Here is a 10036-nt window from a genome sequence, read left to right as displayed (position 1 = left end):
TTGTCTTCATAACATTTCAGTGTGTCAGAATAGGTTTAGAGTAAAATGGGTGCAAGAGTGAACAACTTATGGGAATTTTAATATCTATAAGAATGGAACTCATATTAGAATTTTATTGATGCTTTAACCCTTATATGGCTATATACCCTAAATTTCACTCAAGACCAAGAAGTACCTATATCTTGTTGACCCTTTGACCCAAATGTGAGCTTTGAATTATGTAAAGTATTTTGCTCCCTTTTATGTGCACTGACTTACATGATCAAATGTTGTGTCCTAAAAGGCTTACCTGGAAAAGAGGGGATGCATTTTATGACCTCTTTACTATTCTCAGGAATTAGTTTTCTTGCTGCTAGCAAAATAATTCCAATGTAGTTTTGTATGTTTGTTTTTGGGGTCACTTCCTGGCAGTATTCTTGGTTTATTGGAGTTCTGCATTAAAAGTTACTCCTGTGCTTGCTTTGGCAGCACATATACTAAAGTTGTAATGATATAGAGAGGATTAGCATAGCCTCTGTGCAAGAATGACATGCAAATTTGTGAAGCATTCCATATTTTTTTAAACAAAAAAAAAAAAAGAAATAAAAGGTAACTCCTGGGGCTCAAGGGACCTTTTGGCTTGACAGAGATCAAACTATGTCTACCCTTGTATTTTACGTCTCTGCTTCCGTACTAGAAAAATTGGAGGCAGTAGATTTCAGAATTTGGCCTATAGATGTAATGTCACTCTAGAAAGTGGGCCTGGCTCTTCTGTGGGAGGATCTGGGAGGATCTTGCAATCACAAAATGAGCCATTACTACATGGCAGAGAGGCATTGTAGTTCTGATGTGCTATTATTCCTTCTGTTTCTTAGTGCTTCATATATCTGTGCTTCTACATGCTTCATCTAGTGTGATAGGGTTATCTGACATTCTTTGATTTTGTGACATTATTTTGTTGCCTGAATATTTTCTTTAAATTAATGGTTTGCGGAGAGAAAACATTTTTGTATACTTCTTGCTGCCATCACTCCATTCCTAATCATCCTCAAATGCTTTTATTATGAGATTTTCTTTAGCATTGAGCAATAGGACTTTAGCAGTGGCTTGGAGACATATAAAACATTATATATTATAATATTGAAATTATGAGTTGGATACTTTGAAATTGCTTATTCAGAAAAGTATTATTTTTATTAAGGAAAAAATTGTACTATTTACTAATATCCCATTCACTTTCATAAGCAAAGATTTTCTTTTCTGGGAAATCTAGAGTACTAGTCATTAATATATGTTATTTTCCAACCTGCATCAAGATTATTTAATTTAATACTACAGTCTCTGATCTTTCTTTCCTGTTCTGGGGTGTTTCCCTCCTCCAACATTGATTTTTTATTTTTATTGTTATTTAAAATGGTTAGAAACATGTTACCTGGAATGTTTGTGATGAAAAAAATCACTTCAACTTGACCAATAACAAAACCTCAGATTCTCTACCATTTTTTCTTCATCACCTCTATCTGTCCCCTTCCTCCCACTTTTCTGTGATACTTGATAGGATTAGTTCTCTTAAAGTAGAGAGAAGCTGTGTTAGCAGATTCAACATGCAGTCACTTCATATGTTTTTCTCCTTCTTTTGTCTTTTGCCTTTATAATTCTTTCTCCTTCTGCTGGATACCCTCATTGAATGAGTTAGTTAAGAGGTCAAATATGAAATGCACTATCATGCCATAGTATATTGATTCATAACTATAAACATAGTACAATGAAGTGCCCATTTTGAGTTTATAAATTAATGATTATAAGCAGTATTTATAACCCTTCTTTTTTTTTTTTTGTTTTTTTTTTTTGTTTGTTTTTGGGCCACACCCGGTAACGCTCAGGGGTTACTCCTGGCTATGCGCTCAGAAGTTGCTCCTGGCTTGGGGGACCATATGGGACACCGGGGGATCGAACCGCGGTCCGTCCAAGGCTACCGCAAGCAAGGCAGGCGCACCTTACCTTTAGCGCCACCGCCCGGCCCCTATAACCCTTCTTTTAAGCATTTCATTTTCATTATGACTTTATCTTCAGATGCATTTTGACTATAATTAACATCTTGGATTGTTCTACTGGTATTCCATAATTTACACTCAAACAACCATACCAACCAGGAGCAGGGCCTCAAGATTACAGGTTTTTATTCAACTTTTGACCTTTGAACATTAGTTTCTCTTTCTGAAATATCATTCCTCATTTCTTACTTACTATGATCCAGCCATGTTGAATAAAAATGTCATAACTTGCCTCTCAATAAAATAATGTTATTGTATAAACTATATCTAAAGAACACTGACTTGCTCTTGTTCATTTGATAAGAAAAATGAAGTTTTGTGAGTGAATTTTGACTGAAGAATTTTTATTTGGAGGCTGAATGTTGCAAGTCAGCCCCTGAAGATGTTGACTGATGGAGGGATGGAGGATGAGGTCTTTCCCCTCCCGCTCGGAGCATGCATCTGCCACCCCATCGAGCAGATGATTCTGAGGTGAAATGGCGGGTAAACAGCTCAAAGACTGTCAGGATTGTGGAAATATTAGCTTTATTCGGTGCCCAAGACTGAAGTCCAAAGTCTCAACCTCAGTTCCAGACAAAAAGCCCCTCACCTTCCACAGACCCTTGTTTTTATCCCCCCAGAATCAGGTACCAACCAATGGTGGGATCAGATACCACCCAATGGTGGAAGCAGAATCAGGTACCATCCTAGGGTGGGGGCAGAATGTCAGGTCACACCCTAGGGTAGGGCAAAATCACTGATCAGGGTAGGGTCAGTAACATAATAATCCCATAAAATGTTTCCATACACAACAGCTGGAGAGATAGCATGGAAGTAGGGTGTTTGCCTTACTTTCAGAAGGATGATGGTTTGAATCCTGGAATCCCAAATGGTCCCCGAGCCTACCACAAGCGATTTCTGAGCATAGAGCAAGGAATAACCACTGAGTGTTGTGGGGTGTGACACCAAAACAAACAAACAAAAAAGAATTTTCACTAAGTATTTTATATGTATTTTATATATACTTATATATAAATAAGATATATATTATATATTCATATATAATGCATACATGTATAAATCTGGGACTAGAAACTTCTCAATTTTCTTTTTAGCTTTCTTACTCAGCAAATTAATTTTTGTGCTTGATGTTAACTTGGGGAATTTCAAGCAATACCATACAACACAAGGCTGCCCAGATACCAGAAATAAACTTGAACGACTCTACCATGAACTGAGAATCAACAAGGAAAACACTGCAGACACTGAACTGCCACATGTTCCTGCTGCTGAACCAGCTTTGTCATCATTGGCAGGTGAGTATATAACTCGATCTGACCTGGACAGTCAAAAAAGATGCAGCCATCCTCTACATGACCAGACAGTCCTCGAGCCACCGAGTCAGTTGAAGTTGCTGGCAAAGTACTCCATGCAAAATACCAAACCGGGCCCAATCTGCAGAGATTCATCCTCCGTCACATTGTCCAGCTTGGTCAGTTGCCGGATGTCATGGCCATCACTGAGGATTTGAAGTGTTCAGCGTCAGGATCTAAGTTGACCACTTGGACAGGTCGGTTGAGCGCTTCTGAGTGCTGAACCAGGGTGGCACAGCTGCAGTGGGACCTATAACACTGCCAGAGTGAGGTCTTTGGCCTTTAGCATTCCCAAGATGCCCAGACTTCCGGAAACCATGACAACATGTAAGGGGCAGGATGATAGTGCAGGAGTAAGTCTTTTGCCTTGCACGTGGGTGATCAAGGGCAGACCTTGGTTCCATCCCCAAGAATCTGAATGTACCCCAAGCCTCAAAATAAATAGATAAATAAGTAAATAAATAAATAAAAGAATGAGAATGTGATGGGAACAGCAGGGGGCTCCTGCTCACCCTGGTAATCTAACCATAAATTAAGAAAAATGCAGAGCACATTAGCGACCCTTTCTCAAACCTCTTCCACCAAGCTACTGAACTCTGGATGAGTCACAAACACCATGAAGCAGAAGGCCAGAAAATGAAGGGGAAAATGGGACTGTAAGGTTCCTGTTCACTTACCCTAGGAATCTTCACCTGGAACCATAAGGTAACAGAAATACAGAACTTAAAACTACAAGGTACCTTAAATCCCACTGCCCCCAAAAGACTGCAAGCATTTGAAACTGCGAAGCAGAAGAGAAAGACTAGGCTACAAAAGGAATAAGAAAATAAGTTCTTTTCTTACAGACACCAGAAAATAGGGGAGGTGCACCGTTCCTGGAGGTACTGCAATACCAGGTCAATGCGCATAGCGGACGAAGCAAGCTCCTCCTCTGACTCCAGCTCCAAAAATCCATTTAATATATTGTCTTCGGATAGAAGACGTATCAGATATTAAACTGATAAGAAGAGATACTACATTTGATCTTAGCCAAAAGGCCGAGAAATGATTCCATTAGGTACCTTAAATTTTCATATACGTTGTAGTTTATGATGTATTTTTTATACTTCTATACATTATATCTTTAAAAATAAAGAATACACAAAAATCTTCCAGTGTTTTCATTTTTCTTAATATTTAATCTGTTTAACTTTCAGATGTGGCAGTAACTTAACAGATGTGGAGAGACTTTGACAATAGTTTTTTGACACAGTATAGAGTATATTTTAGACATTTATTAATAAAAATTTATAATTCATATTATAAAATTGAAAAATATATTTACTGTTATCAATCAAGCTTTTCTAATGATTTGATGTATAAACTTAATTGCAAGATATCCACTTAAATTAGAAATAGTGATATGGGGTCAGAGCAATGGAGCAGTGGTAGGGTATTTTCTATGCTGACCCAGGACAGATCGTAGTTCATTCCCAAACGTCACATATGATCCCCGAAGCCAGGAGCAATTTCTGAGCACATAGCAAGAAGTAACCCCTGAGCATCATCAGGTGTGGCTCAAAATAACCAAAAAAATGAATATAAATAACCCAAAAAAATAGTCATTCACATGATTTTAAATATTGTGGTATGTTAAATTTAAATCAGAAGACTTAGGCTCTGAAATATGTTTTGAAACCTTAATAAAATTATTTGATTTGGCATACTAATATAAAGCAGTGGGGCTACTGCCTATCCTCTTCCCCTTTCTGGAAAGAGTATCTCAATTCAAAGATCACCATTTGTCCAAGATGTTAACTCTCATAAAGGAGAAGGCTATTAGCCACCTTGGCTTGCTTTCAATCAGAACCTGTTTCAAGGAACTAAAGAATAATGATATTTTGGTCTTGCTTGTCATGCAGTATTATCATTACACACCCTTTCTAAGGTCAGGACCGACCATGAAGCATGCATACATCCACCAATGTGGTCACGTATTGCTTCACTTCTTCATATCTAACCATGAACATACAAAGATATATTACCCTGAGTCACCTAACCATACAATAAATAATTCACACAAAAAACTCTCCAGGGTACAAAAGTAACAATGAGAAAGCAATGCAAAAACCTATCATACTTAGTGAGCAAAGATGGTCGCCCTAAAGACAAAACCAGTAGTAACTAGTGATATAACAATACTGATAAAGAATTTAGAGAGAAATGTTGAGGATATTTAAAGATCTCAAAGAAATCATAGAATAGACAACTAATAAAACACAAGAGTACGCTCCAGATCTCGGAGAATGGCCTGGGGAGCAAGAGCTAGAGGGTGTGGATTCGGTTGGGGGATATCCCATGACACTCTTTTGTTTGGCTTTTGATTACAGCCAGAATCTCCACAGTACCTGTTGTACCAGAGCATGTGGGGATGGATGTGGGATGCATCCTTCACTCCCCAGCTCCTCTCAGGGTTCCAGGCCTCCGGTAGTCTCTAGCTCATGCTGCAGGGACCACAGAGACAATGTTTTCAGCTCTCCAAGCCCTGAATCAGCTCTCCTAAATTCCCACTGCTGGAAAGAGTAGCACAGACACCTGGCGATGAGCAAATTTGTCCAGGGGAATGTCAGTCTGCATCTCCCACCTCTACTGCTCAGGCCCCTCTGAGGTTCCCTCCTCTTTCAGCAGAGCCCAAAGGCATTCAGTCCTGCTCCAGGGTCCTTCTGTTGTTGCTCCTCAGATCAGTTGGGGATTTTTCAGAACCGGGCCACCCCAAGAGTTGCTCAGAGGCCCAGTGTCAGTATTTGGCCCGTGGCCTCCCACAGGCCAGATGGGGAGCACCTCAAGTGCTGTAGGCTCAGGAATCGTGGCACCCCACAGGCACTGCTCCAAACACACTCAGAGTGTCTGACTCAGAAGCCCCACTGGGTTCCAAGAGTGAAATAGCAGTTGGGAGTGAGGACATTTGCCTTACATCCTCCTTCCTGGGTTGCACCCCACATCCATTAGGCCCTGAACATCAGGCAAGGGCCAAGAGTGACCCCTGAATATAGAATCAAACTACTCCCAAATCACGTCGTGATACCCTCCCAAACATGAAGCTGCTAGTCCTGAATCCCAGAACTGGGGCCTCACCTTTTCCCCGATGAGCCCAGATGCTCCACAGGACAAAGCTTGCCAGTATTTAGCTCTCTGGGGTCCCACCCCTGTCTGCCCTCAGCTTCCCCTTCTCTGAACAAGCACCCAAAGTATTCAGAAACAGGTTCGCTTGAAAGAGGCCAATGAGTTCCCTATCTTTCTCCCTCTCTGTCTTTTCTCTCCCTCTCTTTCTTCCTTCTTTCCCCCTTCCTCGTTTCCCTTCTTTCTTTCTTCCCTTTTTCTTCATTCCTTCCCTCTCTACTCTTTCCATCCCTCCTCCTTCCTTCCCTCCTCTTTTTCCTCCCTCCTTCCCATCCTCCCTCCCTCCATTCCCTCCTCTAACACTCCCTCCCTCCCTCTCTTTTCTCTTTCCTTCCTGATTTGCTCTACTTCTTCTCGGCCCCTCCCCCTTTACACACCTCCCTCATGTAACATATGAATAGGTAATAAATATATAAAAGAAATAGGCCAATAAAAATTCAGACTCTTACGAACAATAAAACAAAATGAACTTTACTGGAGCAACGAGCTCTCAAACACCCTGTGCGTTAGAGAAGTAGAATCATGGCATTCTTCACAGTTATGGTCATTGAAGGGTGTTTAAATATTCAACTGTCTACACTTTCTAAAAAATACTTATTCTCAATTTCACAGTGAAAGTAACAGAGTCCATCAAGGCCAGCACAGTAGGACTTTCAGCAAGTGCACCCGATTGGGACTGTTGTCCTGGCCCGGCTAGCACCTTCCTTCTACTCCTCCTCCCATGGGGCTTGATGGTGCGTGTAAGTGCAATGCTGGCGTTGGTCTTTCACATGTTGGACTCCCATGTTCATGTGGGACCTGAAAAACGGGCCAATTTCCAAGTCATGGAAGTTCAAGGAAATGAGGAAATGAATGTGTGTTGTCCTTCACAGTCCCCTGAAGTGTCCCTGAGACTAGCATCCCCCCTAGAACAGGAGGGTCCTCTGAGAGTCCCATGAGGCTGCTGTCAGGCAGAGTTTGGGAAACTTAGTGCTGGGCATCCCAGATGGTGATCAGAGGAAGCAGAGAGGGAGGTAATGTCGGGAGAAAGGGGATGGCGCTCATGCAGGGCCCAGGGATGAATGACAGTCCTTGGAGAGGACTCTTTGTGTTTGGGCAGGTCTAGGAAGGATCAAATGGGTATTGGCAGTATTTGGTGCGAAAACTCCCTGCCTGGGGGGAGGCCCACACCCTCCGGATCGGCCACTAAGTCAAGTGGATCGACTAGATCTAGGAATGAGCCCAACAACAGGTCCTGGCCCCATCATACCAGGGAAGGAACATGAGTGTTGGGCCCAGAGCTGGACTGAGATGGGTGCCTGTGCTGTGAGCCAATTCTGTTCGCAAGACGCCAGCGCCTGCGTGGAGTTCGGGAATAAATCCACGGGGAGAGAGTGGGCACACGGAACGGCGAATAACGGAACAATATTGTAGAAATGAATGAAACCACACAGATTGTATGGGGACTCGCGTCTAAACAGACGAAGACAAATTTATTTTTTGAGCTGGCTGCTTTTAAAAGGCTGAGGCAGGGAAAGCAGGTGCAAATTCTTGACATCAAAGAAACTGGGAAAATAATGGAGGAGCCTGGCTTAAATTAGCATATTAAAGAGCCGATACTGAAGGTGAAAAGGCAGTTTGTTTTGGGTTCGCTTTGTTTTGGGTAAAACAGAAGAAACCAGGTAATTTTCAGGGAAGTGGGAAGAGAGAGAAATGTTTTAGAGTTTTGGGGGAACACTGAAAATTACTTTGTTTTGAGTAAACAGGGGAAAGACTGAAAATTGCTTTACTATGAGCTAACTTTTAGGAAAAACCTGATCTTGGCGCCAAGGTAGCAAAAATTACAGGGAGCTGTTAAGTGGGAGATTTTTGGCGGGATTTGTACTGTCCTTTGTTAGAAAGAATTTACTAAGGCCTGATTTCTAATATTGGTTAAAAATAAAAAAAGAGATAGTTACAGCCACTTATGGAATTATGGCCAAACGATCCACGCAAAGGGTCAAGTGATTTTGACTGCTCTAAGCGGGCCTTTTTGGCAAATAATTTCTTTTCAGGAGAGCACTACACCTTTCTGGTGTGTGCCCCTCCTGAGTGGGATGTGGCATGCCTGTTTGTGTGTGAGAGGCTGAGCCTCAGTGGAGGGGTCCCCAGAATAGAAGCTGAGGAGCAATAGGGCCCCACTTACTCGCATGGGAGGGTCCTGACCTGCTCTGGGCAAAGCTCTAGGTCTGGTGCAGGCGGTCCCGCTCCAAACCCATACATCAGGATCAAAGGCCTGGATCTGGGGACACAAGAGACGTGGGGGGTGTTCCTTGGTCCCCTGCTGCGGGGACAGCCCTTCCTCCCTCCTGAAACGCCCAGCCCCATGGGCACCTTCCTCTTTGCACTCCTCGTGGCTCACCATGGTCCACCAGTGCATGGAGCACAGCAGCCCTAGGCGCTGGTGGTGGAACTGGGGCAGCTGTAGGTGGCTGCTGCTATATAAGAGGTCGAAGAGGGTCTCTCTGGCCTCCTGGTGTTCTTCCTCCATGTTTCTGGCCATATAACTGCACATGGGACTGGCTGTGAGGGGCAGGAGTGGCCCCACCTCCCTTTGTCTGTCTCCCCAGGATCCATGAGCCCACCCAGGGCCAGGATCACATGTCCTCCTGCAGGGGCCAGGCTGAGGGGCTGCAGGTCCCAGGGTGGGTGCGAGGGCTCCCCGGGGAATGAACTCACACTGCCAAGACAAAGTGAATGGGTCGCAGCTCCCATCCGAAGAGCCCAAAGCGCTTCAAGTAGGCCACAACCATGGCCAACTTGTACTGGGGAACACAGGAAAGACAGGGGCGGGGTTAATAGAAGGGGCCATGTGGGGAGGAAGAGGGAGTTGGACTTGGGATAGAACAATGGAGTCCTGCGGACCAGAAAGGGACCCCCAGGCACAGCTCAGGGAAGTTGGGAATGCCCAGGTCCTGGAGGAGCAGAGCTCGCCCTATGTCTAAGATCAGGCTAGGCCCCAGATTCAGGGATTGTGACCCACTCCCTCACCCCAGCCCCTATTGTCCAAGTTTCACTCAGCAGGGCCTGAAAGAGCAGAGAAGGTCCCAGGACCCTGGTGCAGAAGATGGGGACACCAGGGTAAGGGAGTTGGGGTGGGTGTTATTGAGAAGGGAAAGACCCCAGCATTCACCTTGTCGGACACCTCCAGCTGTTGGTCTCAGGCCAGGAAACTCTTCACCACGGGGTCAGCTGCAGAAAGACAGGGTTGTGGGTCCCCAGGGAAGCCTGAAAGCCAGGGCCAGTTTCACCCTTCTCCCCCACGGGAGCAGTCCGGGACCACCCATCTGTCCAGGTCAGGTCTCAAGAGCTCTTACTAAGCAGTCTGACGAAAGCAATGCGGTACTCCGGGAGCCCCCCTCTGTGCTGTATCCGCCTCCTCTTCCTGGGGCCACAGCGGGACCCCTCCTCTTCTTCCAGCTGCTCCTCCCCAGCCAATAATTCATGTTTGAGGACGTCAAATACTCCAGGGTT

At 44.0% G+C, this 10036-nt stretch overlaps 2 non-coding genes across 2 annotated transcripts; one reads left to right on the top strand and one right to left on the bottom strand.

Annotated features, from left to right (window-relative positions):
- The first annotated feature begins 452 nt into the window (after nt 1-452).
- LOC126026782 (U6 spliceosomal RNA) lies at nt 453-559 on the top strand. Its single transcript, XR_007502002.1, has one exon. It is a non-coding gene; the product is annotated as a U6 spliceosomal RNA (small nuclear RNA).
- Nucleotides 560-4244: 3685 nt separating this feature from the next.
- Nucleotides 4245-4434, bottom strand: LOC126026506 (U2 spliceosomal RNA). Its single transcript, XR_007501751.1, has one exon. It is a non-coding gene; the product is annotated as a U2 spliceosomal RNA (small nuclear RNA).
- Between the last annotated feature and the right edge of the window lie 5602 nt (nt 4435-10036).

This window comes from Suncus etruscus, chromosome 13, assembly GCF_024139225.1.
Source record: "Suncus etruscus isolate mSunEtr1 chromosome 13, mSunEtr1.pri.cur, whole genome shotgun sequence".
Lineage (NCBI taxonomy): Eukaryota > Metazoa > Chordata > Mammalia > Eulipotyphla > Soricidae > Suncus > Suncus etruscus.
This window is presented reverse-complemented; position numbering and strand designations above follow the sequence as displayed.